Raw genomic sequence first — 18,016 nt, forward strand, 5'->3', positions numbered from 1 at the left:
TTTATAAAAGTCGTCATATCTTCTTAACGAGAAGAGATAGACCAAAAACACATTAAATGAAAAACATTTCTAATAAAAAAACTAACAACATTGCACAAAAAAATTTTTAAAAAATCGGAAAATAAATTTTTTAAAAAAATTTTTTTTATAAAAGTCGTCATATCTCCTAAACGCGAAGAGATAGAGCAAAAATACAAAGAAATTGAATAGAAAATAAACCAGTTTTCTTTAGAAAGGATCTAACCATCCCCCAAAAAAAATTAAAAAAAAAGTGAAAAATAAAATTTTTTATAAAAAATGGTTTTTAAAAAAGTCGTCATATCTTCTTAACGAGAAAAGATAGACCAAAAACACATTAAATGAAAAACATTTCTATTACAAAAACTAACATCATTGCACAAAAAATTTTTTAAAAAATTGGAAAATAAAATTTTTTTAAAAATTTTTTTTATAAAAGTCGTCATATCTCCTAAGCGCGAAGAGATAGAGCAAAAATACAAAGAAATTGAATAGAAAATAAACCAATCTTATCTAAAAAAGATCTAACCATCCCCAAAAAAAAAAATTTTAAAAAAAGTGAAAAATAGAAAAGTTGAAAAAAATTCATAAAAAAATTTGATTTCTTATATCGCCATCTGTTGGTGTGAACGTGATTTACTACAGTAAAACTAATCTCTTGATGTGAACCTGATTTATTACAGGAAAACTGATCTATTGATGTGAACTACCTTGTGAACTGTTTGTTGGATGTTGCATTTATATCAAAGTTTTGTAGAAAAAGCGAATGCGAAGTATAAGCAACGAAACCAACAATTGGTCATTTTTCGATTTACAAATCCATCTGGGTAATCATTTTTCGATTTATTGATCTCTCTAGATACCAAAAAACACTTTTCATTCACTGCTACCTTTATATCGACGAATAGTTGCTTGTTCTTTGGGGGGCAGCGTAGATCAGTAGATAGTGTGCCAGACTGCCAGTCGAAGGATGCCAGGTTCGAATCCTGGTGGAGGAAAAGTCTTTCAAAGTAGTTTTCGAATAATTATTAGAAATTGCATACATCATAATATGCATGGTAGGAAATAGCGCCTCCACAGTGGAAAAATGGCAACACAAAATTAGCAATATCAGAAATTTCAAATAGTAAGTAATAGAATTAGACATATCAGGCACAGGAAATAGAAATAGACATCAGGCACAGGAAATAGAATTAAGACATATCAGGCACAGGAAATAGAATTAGACATCAGGCACAGGAAATAGAATTAGACATCAGGCACAGGAAATAGAATTAGACATATCAGGCACAGGAAATAGAATTAGACGGACAACACCAGAGTAGAGGGAAGTAGCAAGGGACAATAGAAGACGACAATAGAAGAAGACAGACCAACAAATAGAAGGTGTACCAGCAGGAACCAACTAGAATAAAAGCGAACATGGTTCCTGCTGGTACAATAGAAGACTGCAATAGAAGAAGATAGGCCAACAAATAGAAGGTGGTGTACCAGCAGGAACCAAGATCGTAGACTACAGGAAAAAAGGGTTCCTGCTGGTAACCAAGAAGTGGACGCGCATTGCGCAAAGGAATTAGACAGACAACACCAGACAGAGCAGAGGAAAGTAGCAAGCGACAATAGAAGAAGATAGGCCAACAAATAGAAGATGTACCAGCAGGAACCAAGATCGTAGACTACAATAAAAAAAGCGAAGATGGTTCCTGCTGGTGGTAACCCAGGAAGTAAAATCGTAGACTACAGGAATAAAAGTGATGAGGTATAACTAGCACAGAAAGCGGAAAACCATGTACAGAACATACAGAGTGCAAAAGGAAATAGCGGTGATAGGTGGAGTTGGGATCAAAAATGTCAAAGAAAGCTAGAAGGCCGCAAGAAGAGACCAAAGGAAGTTCCTAGGATATCGGCAAAGACGACGACAACACCAGAGCAGAGGAAAGCAACAGCAAGACAGAACAACATGAGAAAGCTATACCAGACGACAGTAGATAGTGCTCCCACAAATCGAAGGTGTACCAGCAGGAACCAAAATAGTAAAATCGTAGAGTACTGGAATAAAAGCGATGAAGTTAAGTTAGCAGCACAGAAAGCGGAAACCATATACAGTGCACATACAGTGGAAAAGAAAATGGTGGTGAAAGCGGAGTTGGCCCAAAAAGATAGCAAAGAGGCCGCAAGATGAGACAAAAGAAAGTGCCTAGGATATCGGCAAAGACGACAACGAACAGCAGAGGAAAACAGCAGGAGCAAGCCAGAACAACATGAGAAAGCTACACCACCAGACAAGACGACCGACCACACAATAGAAGATAGTTCACAAATCGAAGGTGTACCAGCCAGCAGCAGGAATCAACCAGTAAAATCGTAGGCTACTGGAATAAAAGCGCGATGAAGAGTTACCACAGAAAGCGCAGTTGGAATCAAATTTCAAAGAAAAACTAAAGATAATGGACCGATTCAAGAGCGATTCAAAGCAAAATAGGGAGCGAAAACACCAACGCCCAATCAGCAATGGGAAATCATGGATGTGGAGTTGAAAACGTCTGATAGAACTGTGTCAAACACCCTAGCCACGGCAATACGCGAAAAGATACCAACAAACCAACACCACACCTGAGAGGAAATTACATCAACATACACTGGGAATAGTCCAAAAACAGAGAATAATGTACCTAATTTCTCAAAGATTTGAACATAAGATGCAGCTGAAAAACGACAATATCACAAGAGAGCAGAATAAACAACTACCAAAACAAGTGAACAAAGCTGCAAGAAGAGACAAAAGAAACTTCCTACAAGATCTCTGGCGAAAACAGTAGAGGAAGCAGCAAGAACCGGGAACCAAATAAGAAACCTACACCAGACAATAGATAGTCTAACAAATCGAAGGAGTACCAGACACCAATCATGCAGTCAAAACTAGAAGACCTGGAGAGACTTGCTCGCAATGTTGCACTTGAAATTATCATCAGGAACACACAAAGGCCATGACAATCAACAACACCAGTACAGAAAAAAAATCATACTTCAAGGCCAAGCAATCCAATATGTCGATAGCTTCTGCAATCTAGGCACCACTTTAACAATGTGTTCATCAACACTACCTTCAGTTTTTGGATGTTGCATTTATAACAAAGTTTTTACAATTTTTTTACAAAAATTTTATAAAAGTCGTCATATCTCCTAAACGAGAAGAGATAGAGCAAAACCGCAAATAATGTAAAACAATTATAATAAAAAAAGCAAACAGCTTTGCAAAAAAAATTTTAAAGAATTGCAAAATAAACATTTTTTTAAAAAATTTTTTTATAAAAATCGTCATATCTCCTAAACGAGAAGAGATAGAGCAAAAATACAAAGAAATTGAATAGAAAATAAACCAGTTTTCTTTAGAAAGGATCTAACCATCCCCCAAAAAAAATTAAAAAAAAAGTGAAAAATAAAATTTTTTATAAAAAATGGTTTTTAAAAAAGTCGTCATATCTTCTTAACGAGAAAAGATAGACCAAAAACACATTAAATGAAAAACATTTCTATTACAAAAACTAACATCATTGCACAAAAAATTTTTTAAAAAATTGGAAAATAAAATTTTTTTAAAAATTTTTTTTATAAAAGTCGTCATATCTCCTAAGCGCGAAGAGATAGAGCAAAAATACAAAGAAATTGAATAGAAAATAAACCAATCTTATCTAAAAAAGATCTAACCATCCCCAAAAAAAAAAATTTTAAAAAAAGTGAAAAATAGAAAAGTTGAAAAAAATTCATAAAAAAATTTGATTTCTTATATCGCCATCTGTTGGTGTGAACGTGATTTACTACAGTAAAACTAATCTCTTGATGTGAACCTGATTTATTACAGGAAAACTGATCTATTGATGTGAACTACCTTGTGAACTGTTTGTTGGATGTTGCATTTATATCAAAGTTTTGTAGAAAAAGCGAATGCGAAGTATAAGCAACGAAACCAACAATTGGTCATTTTTCGATTTACAAATCCATCTGGGTAATCATTTTTCGATTTATTGATCTCTCTAGATACCAAAAAACACTTTTCATTCACTGCTACCTTTATATCGACGAATAGTTGCTTGTTCTTTGGGGGGCAGCGTAGATCAGTAGATAGTGTGCCAGACTGCCAGTCGAAGGATGCCAGGTTCGAATCCTGGTGGAGGAAAAGTCTTTCAAAGTAGTTTTCGAATAATTATTAGAAATTGCATACATCATAATATGCATGGTAGGAAATAGCGCCTCCACAGTGGAAAAATGGCAACACAAAATTAGCAATATCAGAAATTTCAAATAGTAAGTAATAGAATTAGACATATCAGGCACAGGAAATAGAAATAGACATCAGGCACAGGAAATAGAATTAAGACATATCAGGCACAGGAAATAGAATTAGACATCAGGCACAGGAAATAGAATTAGACATCAGGCACAGGAAATAGAATTAGACATATCAGGCACAGGAAATAGAATTAGACGGACAACACCAGAGTAGAGGGAAGTAGCAAGGGACAATAGAAGACGACAATAGAAGAAGACAGACCAACAAATAGAAGGTGTACCAGCAGGAACCAACTAGAATAAAAGCGAACATGGTTCCTGCTGGTACAATAGAAGACTGCAATAGAAGAAGATAGGCCAACAAATAGAAGGTGGTGTACCAGCAGGAACCAAGATCGTAGACTACAGGAAAAAAGGGTTCCTGCTGGTAACCAAGAAGTGGACGCGCATTGCGCAAAGGAATTAGACAGACAACACCAGACAGAGCAGAGGAAAGTAGCAAGCGACAATAGAAGAAGATAGGCCAACAAATAGAAGATGTACCAGCAGGAACCAAGATCGTAGACTACAATAAAAAAAGCGAAGATGGTTCCTGCTGGTGGTAACCCAGGAAGTAAAATCGTAGACTACAGGAATAAAAGTGATGAGGTATAACTAGCACAGAAAGCGGAAAACCATGTACAGAACATACAGAGTGCAAAAGGAAATAGCGGTGATAGGTGGAGTTGGGATCAAAAATGTCAAAGAAAGCTAGAAGGCCGCAAGAAGAGACCAAAGGAAGTTCCTAGGATATCGGCAAAGACGACGACAACACCAGAGCAGAGGAAAGCAACAGCAAGACAGAACAACATGAGAAAGCTATACCAGACGACAGTAGATAGTGCTCCCACAAATCGAAGGTGTACCAGCAGGAACCAAAATAGTAAAATCGTAGAGTACTGGAATAAAAGCGATGAAGTTAAGTTAGCAGCACAGAAAGCGGAAACCATATACAGTGCACATACAGTGGAAAAGAAAATGGTGGTGAAAGCGGAGTTGGCCCAAAAAGATAGCAAAGAGGCCGCAAGATGAGACAAAAGAAAGTGCCTAGGATATCGGCAAAGACGACAACGAACAGCAGAGGAAAACAGCAGGAGCAAGCCAGAACAACATGAGAAAGCTACACCACCAGACAAGACGACCGACCACACAATAGAAGATAGTTCACAAATCGAAGGTGTACCAGCCAGCAGCAGGAATCAACCAGTAAAATCGTAGGCTACTGGAATAAAAGCGCGATGAAGAGTTACCACAGAAAGCGCAGTTGGAATCAAATTTCAAAGAAAAACTAAAGATAATGGACCGATTCAAGAGCGATTCAAAGCAAAATAGGGAGCGAAAACACCAACGCCCAATCAGCAATGGGAAATCATGGATGTGGAGTTGAAAACGTCTGATAGAACTGTGTCAAACACCCTAGCCACGGCAATACGCGAAAAGATACCAACAAACCAACACCACACCTGAGAGGAAATTACATCAACATACACTGGGAATAGTCCAAAAACAGAGAATAATGTACCTAATTTCTCAAAGATTTGAACATAAGATGCAGCTGAAAAACGACAATATCACAAGAGAGCAGAATAAACAACTACCAAAACAAGTGAACAAAGCTGCAAGAAGAGACAAAAGAAACTTCCTACAAGATCTCTGGCGAAAACAGTAGAGGAAGCAGCAAGAACCGGGAACCAAATAAGAAACCTACACCAGACAATAGATAGTCTAACAAATCGAAGGAGTACCAGACACCAATCATGCAGTCAAAACTAGAAGACCTGGAGAGACTTGCTCGCAATGTTGCACTTGAAATTATCATCAGGAACACACAAAGGCCATGACAATCAACAACACCAGTACAGAAAAAAAATCATACTTCAAGGCCAAGCAATCCAATATGTCGATAGCTTCTGCAATCTAGGCACCACTTTAACAATGTGTTCATCAACACTACCTTCAGTTTTTGGATGTTGCATTTATAACAAAGTTTTTACAATTTTTTTACAAAAATTTTATAAAAGTCGTCATATCTCCTAAACGAGAAGAGATAGAGCAAAACCGCAAATAATGTAAAACAATTATAATAAAAAAAGCAAACAGCTTTGCAAAAAAAATTTTAAAGAATTGCAAAATAAACATTTTTTTAAAAAATTTTTTTATAAAAATCGTCATATCTCCTAAACGAGAAGAGATAGAGCAAAAATACAAAGAAATTGAATAGAAAATAAACCAGTTTTCTTTAGAAAGGATCTAACCATCCCCCAAAAAATTTTTTAAAAAAAGTGAAAAATAAAATTTTTTATAAAAAATGGTTTTTATAAAAGTCGTCATATCTTCTTAACGAGAAGAGATAGACCAAAAACACATTAAATGAAAAACATTTCTAATAAAAAAACTAACAACATTGCACAAAAAAATTTTTAAAAAATTGGAAAATAAATTTTTTTAAAAAAATTTTTTTATAAAAGTCGTCATATCTCCTAAACGCGAAGAGATAGAGCAAAAATACAAAGAAATTGAATAGAAAATAAACCAGTTTTCTTTAGAAAGGATCTAACCATCCCCCAAAAAAAATTTTGAAAAAAGTGAAAAATAAAATTTTTTATAAAAAATGGTTTTTATAAAAGTCGTCATATCTTCTTAACGAGAAAAGATAGACCAAAAACACATAAAATGAAAAACATTTCTATTACAAAAACTAACAACATTGCACAAAACAATTTTTAAAAAATTGGAAAATAAAATTTTTTTAAAAAAATTTTTATAAAAGTCGTCATATCTCCTAAACGCGAAGAGATAGAGCAAAAATACAAAGAAATTGAATAGAAAATAAACCAATCTTATCTAAAAGAGATCTAACCATCCCCCAAAAAAAATTTTAAAAAAAGTGAAAAATAGAAAAGTTGAAAAAATTCATAAAAAAAATTGATTTCTTATATCGCCATCTGTTGGTGTGAACGTGATTTACTACAGTAAAACTAATCTCTTGATGTGAACCTGATTTATTACAGGAAAACTGATCTATTGATGTGAACTACCTTGTGAACTGTTTGTTGGATGTTGCATTTATATCAAAGTTTTTTAGAAAAAGCGAATGCGAAGTATAAGCAACGAAACCAACAATTGGTCATTTTTCGATTTACAAATCCATCTGGGTAATCATTTTTCGATTTATTGATCTCTCTAGATACCAAAAAACACTTTTCATTCACTGCTACCTTTATATCGACGAATAGTTGCTTGTTCTTTGGGGGGCAGCGTAGATCAGTAGATAGTGTGCCAGACTGCCAGTCGAAGGATGCCAGGTTCGAATCCTGGTGGAGGAAAAGTCTTTCAAAGTAGTTTTCGAATAATTATTAGAAATTGCATACATCATAATATGCATGGTAGGAAATAGCGCCTCCACAGTGGAAAAATGGCAACACAAAATTAGCAATATCAGAAATTTCAAATAGTAAGTAATAGAATTAGACATATCAGGCACAGGAAATAGAAATAGACATCAGGCACAGGAAATAGAATTAAGACATATCAGGCACAGGAAATAGAATTAGACATCAGGCACAGGAAATAGAATTAGACATCAGGCACAGGAAATAGAATTAGACATATCAGGCACAGGAAATAGAATTAGACGGACAACACCAGAGTAGAGGGAAGTAGCAAGGGACAATAGAAGACGACAATAGAAGAAGACAGACCAACAAATAGAAGGTGTACCAGCAGGAACCAACTAGAATAAAAGCGAACATGGTTCCTGCTGGTACAATAGAAGACTGCAATAGAAGAAGATAGGCCAACAAATAGAAGGTGGTGTACCAGCAGGAACCAAGATCGTAGACTACAGGAAAAAAGGGTTCCTGCTGGTAACCAAGAAGTGGACGCGCATTGCGCAAAGGAATTAGACAGACAACACCAGACAGAGCAGAGGAAAGTAGCAAGCGACAATAGAAGAAGATAGGCCAACAAATAGAAGATGTACCAGCAGGAACCAAGATCGTAGACTACAATAAAAAAAGCGAAGATGGTTCCTGCTGGTGGTAACCCAGGAAGTAAAATCGTAGACTACAGGAATAAAAGTGATGAGGTATAACTAGCACAGAAAGCGGAAAACCATGTACAGAACATACAGAGTGCAAAAGGAAATAGCGGTGATAGGTGGAGTTGGGATCAAAAATGTCAAAGAAAGCTAGAAGGCCGCAAGAAGAGACCAAAGGAAGTTCCTAGGATATCGGCAAAGACGACGACAACACCAGAGCAGAGGAAAGCAACAGCAAGACAGAACAACATGAGAAAGCTATACCAGACGACAGTAGATAGTGCTCCCACAAATCGAAGGTGTACCAGCAGGAACCAAAATAGTAAAATCGTAGAGTACTGGAATAAAAGCGATGAAGTTAAGTTAGCAGCACAGAAAGCGGAAACCATATACAGTGCACATACAGTGGAAAAGAAAATGGTGGTGAAAGCGGAGTTGGCCCAAAAAGATAGCAAAGAGGCCGCAAGATGAGACAAAAGAAAGTGCCTAGGATATCGGCAAAGACGACAACGAACAGCAGAGGAAAACAGCAGGAGCAAGCCAGAACAACATGAGAAAGCTACACCACCAGACAAGACGACCGACCACACAATAGAAGATAGTTCACAAATCGAAGGTGTACCAGCCAGCAGCAGGAATCAACCAGTAAAATCGTAGGCTACTGGAATAAAAGCGCGATGAAGAGTTACCACAGAAAGCGCAGTTGGAATCAAATTTCAAAGAAAAACTAAAGATAATGGACCGATTCAAGAGCGATTCAAAGCAAAATAGGGAGCGAAAACACCAACGCCCAATCAGCAATGGGAAATCATGGATGTGGAGTTGAAAACGTCTGATAGAACTGTGTCAAACACCCTAGCCACGGCAATACGCGAAAAGATACCAACAAACCAACACCACACCTGAGAGGAAATTACATCAACATACACTGGGAATAGTCCAAAAACAGAGAATAATGTACCTAATTTCTCAAAGATTTGAACATAAGATGCAGCTGAAAAACGACAATATCACAAGAGAGCAGAATAAACAACTACCAAAACAAGTGAACAAAGCTGCAAGAAGAGACAAAAGAAACTTCCTACAAGATCTCTGGCGAAAACAGTAGAGGAAGCAGCAAGAACCGGGAACCAAATAAGAAACCTACACCAGACAATAGATAGTCTAACAAATCGAAGGAGTACCAGACACCAATCATGCAGTCAAAACTAGAAGACCTGGAGAGACTTGCTCGCAATGTTGCACTTGAAATTATCATCAGGAACACACAAAGGCCATGACAATCAACAACACCAGTACAGAAAAAAAATCATACTTCAAGGCCAAGCAATCCAATATGTCGATAGCTTCTGCAATCTAGGCACCACTTTAACAATGTGTTCATCAACACTACCTTCAGTTTTTGGATGTTGCATTTATAACAAAGTTTTTACAATTTTTTTACAAAAATTTTATAAAAGTCGTCATATCTCCTAAACGAGAAGAGATAGAGCAAAACCGCAAATAATGTAAAACAATTATAATAAAAAAAGCAAACAGCTTTGCAAAAAAAATTTTAAAGAATTGCAAAATAAACATTTTTTTAAAAAATTTTTTTATAAAAATCGTCATATCTCCTAAACGAGAAGAGATAGAGCAAAAATACAAAGAAATTGAATAGAAAATAAACCAGTTTTCTTTAGAAAGGATCTAACCATCCCCCAAAAAATTTTTTAAAAAAAGTGAAAAATAAAATTTTTTATAAAAAATGGTTTTTATAAAAGTCGTCATATCTTCTTAACGAGAAGAGATAGACCAAAAACACATTAAATGAAAAACATTTCTAATAAAAAAACTAACAACATTGCACAAAAAAATTTTTAAAAAATTGGAAAATAAATTTTTTTAAAAAAAATTTTTTATAAAAGTCGTCATATCTCCTAAACGCGAAGAGATAGAGCAAAAATACAAAGAAATTGAATAGAAAATAAACCAGTTTTCTTTAGAAAGGATCTAACCATCCCCCAAAAAAAATTTTGAAAAAAGTGAAAAATAAAATTTTTTATAAAAAATGGTTTTTATAAAAGTCGTCATATCTTCTTAACGAGAAAAGATAGACCAAAAACACATAAAATGAAAAACATTTCTATTACAAAAACTAACAACATTGCACAAAACAATTTTTAAAAAATTGGAAAATAAAATTTTTTTAAAAAAATTTTTATAAAAGTCGTCATATCTCCTAAACGCGAAGAGATAGAGCAAAAATACAAAGAAATTGAATAGAAAATAAACCAATCTTATCTAAAAGAGATCTAACCATCCCCCAAAAAAAATTTTAAAAAAAGTGAAAAATAGAAAAGTTGAAAAAATTCATAAAAAAAATTGATTTCTTATATCGCCATCTGTTGGTGTGAACGTGATTTACTACAGTAAAACTAATCTCTTGATGTGAACCTGATTTATTACAGGAAAACTGATCTATTGATGTGAACTACCTTGTGAACTGTTTGTTGGATGTTGCATTTATATCAAAGTTTTTTAGAAAAAGCGAATGCGAAGTATAAGCAACGAAACCAACAATTGGTCATTTTTCGATTTACAAATCCATCTGGGTAATCATTTTTCGATTTATTGATCTCTCTAGATACCAAAAAACACTTTTCATTCACTGCTACCTTTATATCGACGAATAGTTGCTTGTTCTTTGGGGGGCAGCGTAGATCAGTAGATAGTGTGCCAGACTGCCAGTCGAAGGATGCCAGGTTCGAATCCTGGTGGAGGAAAAGTCTTTCAAAGTAGTTTTCGAATAATTATTAGAAATTGCATACATCATAATATGCATGGTAGGAAATAGCGCCTCCACAGTGGAAAAATGGCAACACAAAATTAGCAATATCAGAAATTTCAAATAGTAAGTAATAGAATTAGACATATCAGGCACAGGAAATAGAAATAGACATCAGGCACAGGAAATAGAATTAAGACATATCAGGCACAGGAAATAGAATTAGACATCAGGCACAGGAAATAGAATTAGACATCAGGCACAGGAAATAGAATTAGACATATCAGGCACAGGAAATAGAATTAGACGGACAACACCAGAGTAGAGGGAAGTAGCAAGGGACAATAGAAGACGACAATAGAAGAAGACAGACCAACAAATAGAAGGTGTACCAGCAGGAACCAACTAGAATAAAAGCGAACATGGTTCCTGCTGGTACAATAGAAGACTGCAATAGAAGAAGATAGGCCAACAAATAGAAGGTGGTGTACCAGCAGGAACCAAGATCGTAGACTACAGGAAAAAAGGGTTCCTGCTGGTAACCAAGAAGTGGACGCGCATTGCGCAAAGGAATTAGACAGACAACACCAGACAGAGCAGAGGAAAGTAGCAAGCGACAATAGAAGAAGATAGGCCAACAAATAGAAGATGTACCAGCAGGAACCAAGATCGTAGACTACAATAAAAAAAGCGAAGATGGTTCCTGCTGGTGGTAACCCAGGAAGTAAAATCGTAGACTACAGGAATAAAAGTGATGAGGTATAACTAGCACAGAAAGCGGAAAACCATGTACAGAACATACAGAGTGCAAAAGGAAATAGCGGTGATAGGTGGAGTTGGGATCAAAAATGTCAAAGAAAGCTAGAAGGCCGCAAGAAGAGACCAAAGGAAGTTCCTAGGATATCGGCAAAGACGACGACAACACCAGAGCAGAGGAAAGCAACAGCAAGACAGAACAACATGAGAAAGCTATACCAGACGACAGTAGATAGTGCTCCCACAAATCGAAGGTGTACCAGCAGGAACCAAAATAGTAAAATCGTAGAGTACTGGAATAAAAGCGATGAAGTTAAGTTAGCAGCACAGAAAGCGGAAACCATATACAGTGCACATACAGTGGAAAAGAAAATGGTGGTGAAAGCGGAGTTGGCCCAAAAAGATAGCAAAGAGGCCGCAAGATGAGACAAAAGAAAGTGCCTAGGATATCGGCAAAGACGACAACGAACAGCAGAGGAAAACAGCAGGAGCAAGCCAGAACAACATGAGAAAGCTACACCACCAGACAAGACGACCGACCACACAATAGAAGATAGTTCACAAATCGAAGGTGTACCAGCCAGCAGCAGGAATCAACCAGTAAAATCGTAGGCTACTGGAATAAAAGCGCGATGAAGAGTTACCACAGAAAGCGCAGTTGGAATCAAATTTCAAAGAAAAACTAAAGATAATGGACCGATTCAAGAGCGATTCAAAGCAAAATAGGGAGCGAAAACACCAACGCCCAATCAGCAATGGGAAATCATGGATGTGGAGTTGAAAACGTCTGATAGAACTGTGTCAAACACCCTAGCCACGGCAATACGCGAAAAGATACCAACAAACCAACACCACACCTGAGAGGAAATTACATCAACATACACTGGGAATAGTCCAAAAACAGAGAATAATGTACCTAATTTCTCAAAGATTTGAACATAAGATGCAGCTGAAAAACGACAATATCACAAGAGAGCAGAATAAACAACTACCAAAACAAGTGAACAAAGCTGCAAGAAGAGACAAAAGAAACTTCCTACAAGATCTCTGGCGAAAACAGTAGAGGAAGCAGCAAGAACCGGGAACCAAATAAGAAACCTACACCAGACAATAGATAGTCTAACAAATCGAAGGAGTACCAGACACCAATCATGCAGTCAAAACTAGAAGACCTGGAGAGACTTGCTCGCAATGTTGCACTTGAAATTATCATCAGGAACACACAAAGGCCATGACAATCAACAACACCAGTACAGAAAAAAAATCATACTTCAAGGCCAAGCAATCCAATATGTCGATAGCTTCTGCAATCTAGGCACCACTTTAACAATGTGTTCATCAACACTACCTTCAGTTTTTGGATGTTGCATTTATAACAAAGTTTTTACAATTTTTTTACAAAAATTTTATAAAAGTCGTCATATCTCCTAAACGAGAAGAGATAGAGCAAAACCGCAAATAATGTAAAACAATTATAATAAAAAAAGCAAACAGCTTTGCAAAAAAAATTTTAAAGAATTGCAAAATAAACATTTTTTTAAAAAATTTTTTTATAAAAATCGTCATATCTCCTAAACGAGAAGAGATAGAGCAAAAATACAAAGAAATTGAATAGAAAATAAACCAGTTTTCTTTAGAAAGGATCTAACCATCCCCCAAAAAATTTTTTAAAAAAAGTGAAAAATAAAATTTTTTATAAAAAATGGTTTTTATAAAAGTCGTCATATCTTCTTAACGAGAAGAGATAGACCAAAAACACATTAAATGAAAAACATTTCTAATAAAAAAACTAACAACATTGCACAAAAAAATTTTTAAAAAATTGGAAAATAAATTTTTTTAAAAAAATTTTTTTATAAAAGTCGTCATATCTCCTAAACGCGAAGAGATAGAGCAAAAATACAAAGAAATTGAATAGAAAATAAACCAGTTTTCTTTAGAAAGGATCTAACCATCCCCCAAAAAAAATTTTGAAAAAAGTGAAAAATAAAATTTTTTATAAAAAATGGTTTTTATAAAAGTCGTCATATCTTCTTAACGAGAAAAGATAGACCAAAAACACATAAAATGAAAAACATTTCTATTACAAAAACTAACAACATTGCACAAAACAATTTTTAAAAAATTGGAAAATAAAATTTTTTTAAAAAAATTTTTATAAAAGTCGTCATATCTCCTAAACGCGAAGAGATAGAGCAAAAATACAAAGAAATTGAATAGAAAATAAACCAATCTTATCTAAAAGAGATCTAACCATCCCCCCAAAAAAATTTTAAAAAAAGTGAAAAATAGAAAAGTTGAAAAAATTCATAAAAAAAATTGATTTCTTATATCGCCATCTGTTGGTGTGAACGTGATTTACTACAGTAAAACTAATCTCTTGATGTGAACCTGATTTATTACAGGAAAACTGATCTATTGATGTGAACTACCTTGTGAACTGTTTGTTGGATGTTGCATTTATATCAAAGTTTTTTAGAAAAAGCGAATGCGAAGTATAAGCAACGAAACCAACAATTGGTCATTTTTCGATTTACAAATCCATCTGGGTAATCATTTTTCGATTTATTGATCTCTCTAGATACCAAAAAACACTTTTCATTCACTGCTACCTTTATATCGACGAATAGTTGCTTGTTCTTTGGGGGGCAGCGTAGATCAGTAGATAGTGTGCCAGACTGCCAGTCGAAGGATGCCAGGTTCGAATCCTGGTGGAGGAAAAGTCTTTCAAAGTAGTTTTCGAATAATTATTAGAAATTGCATACATCATAATATGCATGGTAGGAAATAGCGCCTCCACAGTGGAAAAATGGCAACACAAAATTAGCAATATCAGAAATTTCAAATAGTAAGTAATAGAATTAGACATATCAGGCACAGGAAATAGAAATAGACATCAGGCACAGGAAATAGAATTAAGACATATCAGGCACAGGAAATAGAATTAGACATCAGGCACAGGAAATAGAATTAGACATCAGGCACAGGAAATAGAATTAGACATATCAGGCACAGGAAATAGAATTAGACGGACAACACCAGAGTAGAGGGAAGTAGCAAGGGACAATAGAAGACGACAATAGAAGAAGACAGACCAACAAATAGAAGGTGTACCAGCAGGAACCAACTAGAATAAAAGCGAACATGGTTCCTGCTGGTACAATAGAAGACTGCAATAGAAGAAGATAGGCCAACAAATAGAAGGTGGTGTACCAGCAGGAACCAAGATCGTAGACTACAGGAAAAAAGGGTTCCTGCTGGTAACCAAGAAGTGGACGCGCATTGCGCAAAGGAATTAGACAGACAACACCAGACAGAGCAGAGGAAAGTAGCAAGCGACAATAGAAGAAGATAGGCCAACAAATAGAAGATGTACCAGCAGGAACCAAGATCGTAGACTACAATAAAAAAAGCGAAGATGGTTCCTGCTGGTGGTAACCCAGGAAGTAAAATCGTAGACTACAGGAATAAAAGTGATGAGGTATAACTAGCACAGAAAGCGGAAAACCATGTACAGAACATACAGAGTGCAAAAGGAAATAGCGGTGATAGGTGGAGTTGGGATCAAAAATGTCAAAGAAAGCTAGAAGGCCGCAAGAAGAGACCAAAGGAAGTTCCTAGGATATCGGCAAAGACGACGACAACACCAGAGCAGAGGAAAGCAACAGCAAGACAGAACAACATGAGAAAGCTATACCAGACGACAGTAGATAGTGCTCCCACAAATCGAAGGTGTACCAGCAGGAACCAAAATAGTAAAATCGTAGAGTACTGGAATAAAAGCGATGAAGTTAAGTTAGCAGCACAGAAAGCGGAAACCATATACAGTGCACATACAGTGGAAAAGAAAATGGTGGTGAAAGCGGAGTTGGCCCAAAAAGATAGCAAAGAGGCCGCAAGATGAGACAAAAGAAAGTGCCTAGGATATCGGCAAAGACGACAACGAACAGCAGAGGAAAACAGCAGGAGCAAGCCAGAACAACATGAGAAAGCTACACCACCAGACAAGACGACCGACCACACAATAGAAGATAGTTCACAAATCGAAGGTGTACCAGCCAGCAGCAGGAATCAACCAGTAAAATCGTAGGCTACTGGAATAAAAGCGCGATGAAGAGTTACCACAGAAAGCGCAGTTGGAATCAAATTTCAAAGAAAAACTAAAGATAATGGACCGATTCAAGAGCGATTCAAAGCAAAATAGGGAGCGAAAACACCAACGCCCAATCAGCAATGGGAAATCATGGATGTGGAGTTGAAAACGTCTGATAGAACTGTGTCAAACACCCTAGCCACGGCAATACGCGAAAAGATACCAACAAACCAACACCACACCTGAGAGGAAATTACATCAACATACACTGGGAATAGTCCAAAAACAGAGAATAATGTACCTAATTTCTCAAAGATTTGAACATAAGATGCAGCTGAAAAACGACAATATCACAAGAGAGCAGAATAAACAACTACCAAAACAAGTGAACAAAGCTGCAAGAAGAGACAAAAGAAACTTCCTACAAGATCTCTGGCGAAAACAGTAGAGGAAGCAGCAAGAACCGGGAACCAAATAAGAAACCTACACCAGACAATAGATAGTCTAACAAATCGAAGGAGTACCAGACACCAATCATGCAGTCAAAACTAGAAGACCTGGAGAGACTTGCTCGCAATGTTGCACTTGAAATTATCATCAGGAACACACAAAGGCCATGACAATCAACAACACCAGTACAGAAAAAAAATCATACTTCAAGGCCAAGCAATCCAATATGTCGATAGCTTCTGCAATCTAGGCACCACTTTAACAATGTGTTCATCAACACTACCTTCAGTTTTTGGATGTTGCATTTATAACAAAGTTTTTAAAATTTTTTTACAAAAATTTTATAAAAGTCGTCATATCTCCTAAACGAGAAGAGATAGAGCAAAACCGCAAATAATGTAAAACAATTATAATAAAAAAAGCAAACAGCTTTGCAAAAAAAATTTTAAAGAATTGCAAAATAAACATTTTTTTAAAAAATTTTTTTATAAAAATCGTCATATCTCCTAAACGAGAAGAGATAGAGCAAAAATACAAAGAAATTGAATAGAAAATAAACCAGTTTTCTTTAGAAAGGATCTAACCATCCCCCAAAAAATTTTTTAAAAAAAGTGAAAAATAAAATTTTTTATAAAAAATGGTTTTTATAAAAGTCGTCATATCTTCTTAACGAGAAGAGATAGACCAAAAACACATTAAATGAAAAACATTTCTAATAAAAAAACTAACAACATTGCACAAAAAAATTTTTAAAAAATTGGAAAATAAATTTTTTTAAAAAAAATTTTTTATAAAAGTCGTCATATCTCCTAAACGCGAAGAGATAGAGCAAAAATACAAAGAAATTGAATAGAAAATAAACCAGTTTTCTTTAGAAAGGATCTAACCATCCCCCAAAAAAAATTTTGAAAAAAGTGAAAAATAAAATTTTTTATAAAAAATGGTTTTTATAAAAGTCGTCATATCTTCTTAACGAGAAAAGATAGACCAAAAACACATAAAATGAAAAACATTTCTATTACAAAAACTAACAACATTGCACAAAACAATTTTTAAAAAATTGGAAAATAAAATTTTTTTAAAAAAATTTTTATAAAAGTCGTCATATCTCCTAAACGCGAAGAGATAGAGCAAAAATACAAAGAAATTGAATAGAAAATAAACCAATCTTATCTAAAAGAGATCTAACCATCCCCCAAAAAAAATTTTAAAAAAAGTGAAAAATAGAAAAGTTGAAAAAATTCATAAAAAAAATTGATTTCTTATATCGCCATCTGTTGGTGTGAACGTGATTTACTACAGTAAAACTAATCTCTTGATGTGAACCTGATTTATTACAGGAAAACTGATCTATTGATGTGAACTACCTTGTGAACTGTTTGTTGGATGTTGCATTTATATCAAAGTTTTTTAGAAAAAGCGAATGCGAAGTATAAGCAACGAAACCAACAATTGGTCATTTTTCGATTTACAAATCCATCTGGGTAATCATTTTTCGATTTATTGATCTCTCTAGATACCAAAAAACACTTTTCATTCACTGCTACCTTTATATCGACGAATA

At 35.2% G+C, this 18,016-nt stretch overlaps 5 long non-coding RNA genes across 5 annotated transcripts; all 5 read left to right on the forward strand.

Moving 5' to 3' along the window:
• Nucleotides 1–925: 925 nt before the first annotated feature.
• On the forward strand, nucleotides 926–2,401 carry LOC141405545 (uncharacterized). The gene is made up of 2 exons (XR_012413223.1): nucleotides 926–1,170; nucleotides 1,226–2,401. It is a non-coding gene; the product is annotated as an uncharacterized lncRNA (long non-coding RNA).
• A 1,703-nt stretch (nucleotides 2,402–4,104) lies between these two features.
• Nucleotides 4,105–5,580, forward strand: LOC141405540 (uncharacterized). The gene is made up of 2 exons (XR_012413221.1): nucleotides 4,105–4,349; nucleotides 4,405–5,580. It is a non-coding gene; the product is annotated as an uncharacterized lncRNA (long non-coding RNA).
• Nucleotides 5,581–7,582: 2,002 nt separating this feature from the next.
• Nucleotides 7,583–9,058, forward strand: LOC141405524 (uncharacterized). The gene is made up of 2 exons (XR_012413216.1): nucleotides 7,583–7,827; nucleotides 7,883–9,058. It is a non-coding gene; the product is annotated as an uncharacterized lncRNA (long non-coding RNA).
• A 2,002-nt stretch (nucleotides 9,059–11,060) lies between these two features.
• Nucleotides 11,061–12,536, forward strand: LOC141405539 (uncharacterized). The gene is made up of 2 exons (XR_012413220.1): nucleotides 11,061–11,305; nucleotides 11,361–12,536. It is a non-coding gene; the product is annotated as an uncharacterized lncRNA (long non-coding RNA).
• A 2,002-nt stretch (nucleotides 12,537–14,538) lies between these two features.
• LOC141405551 (uncharacterized) lies at nucleotides 14,539–16,014 on the forward strand. The gene is made up of 2 exons (XR_012413224.1): nucleotides 14,539–14,783; nucleotides 14,839–16,014. It is a non-coding gene; the product is annotated as an uncharacterized lncRNA (long non-coding RNA).
• Nucleotides 16,015–18,016: the final 2,002 nt, after the last annotated feature.

The sequence above is a fragment of the Musca autumnalis genome, unplaced genomic scaffold (assembly GCF_047663935.1).
Source record: "Musca autumnalis isolate F117 unplaced genomic scaffold, ASM4766393v1 scaffold_5, whole genome shotgun sequence".
NCBI lineage: Eukaryota > Metazoa > Arthropoda > Insecta > Diptera > Muscidae > Musca > Musca autumnalis.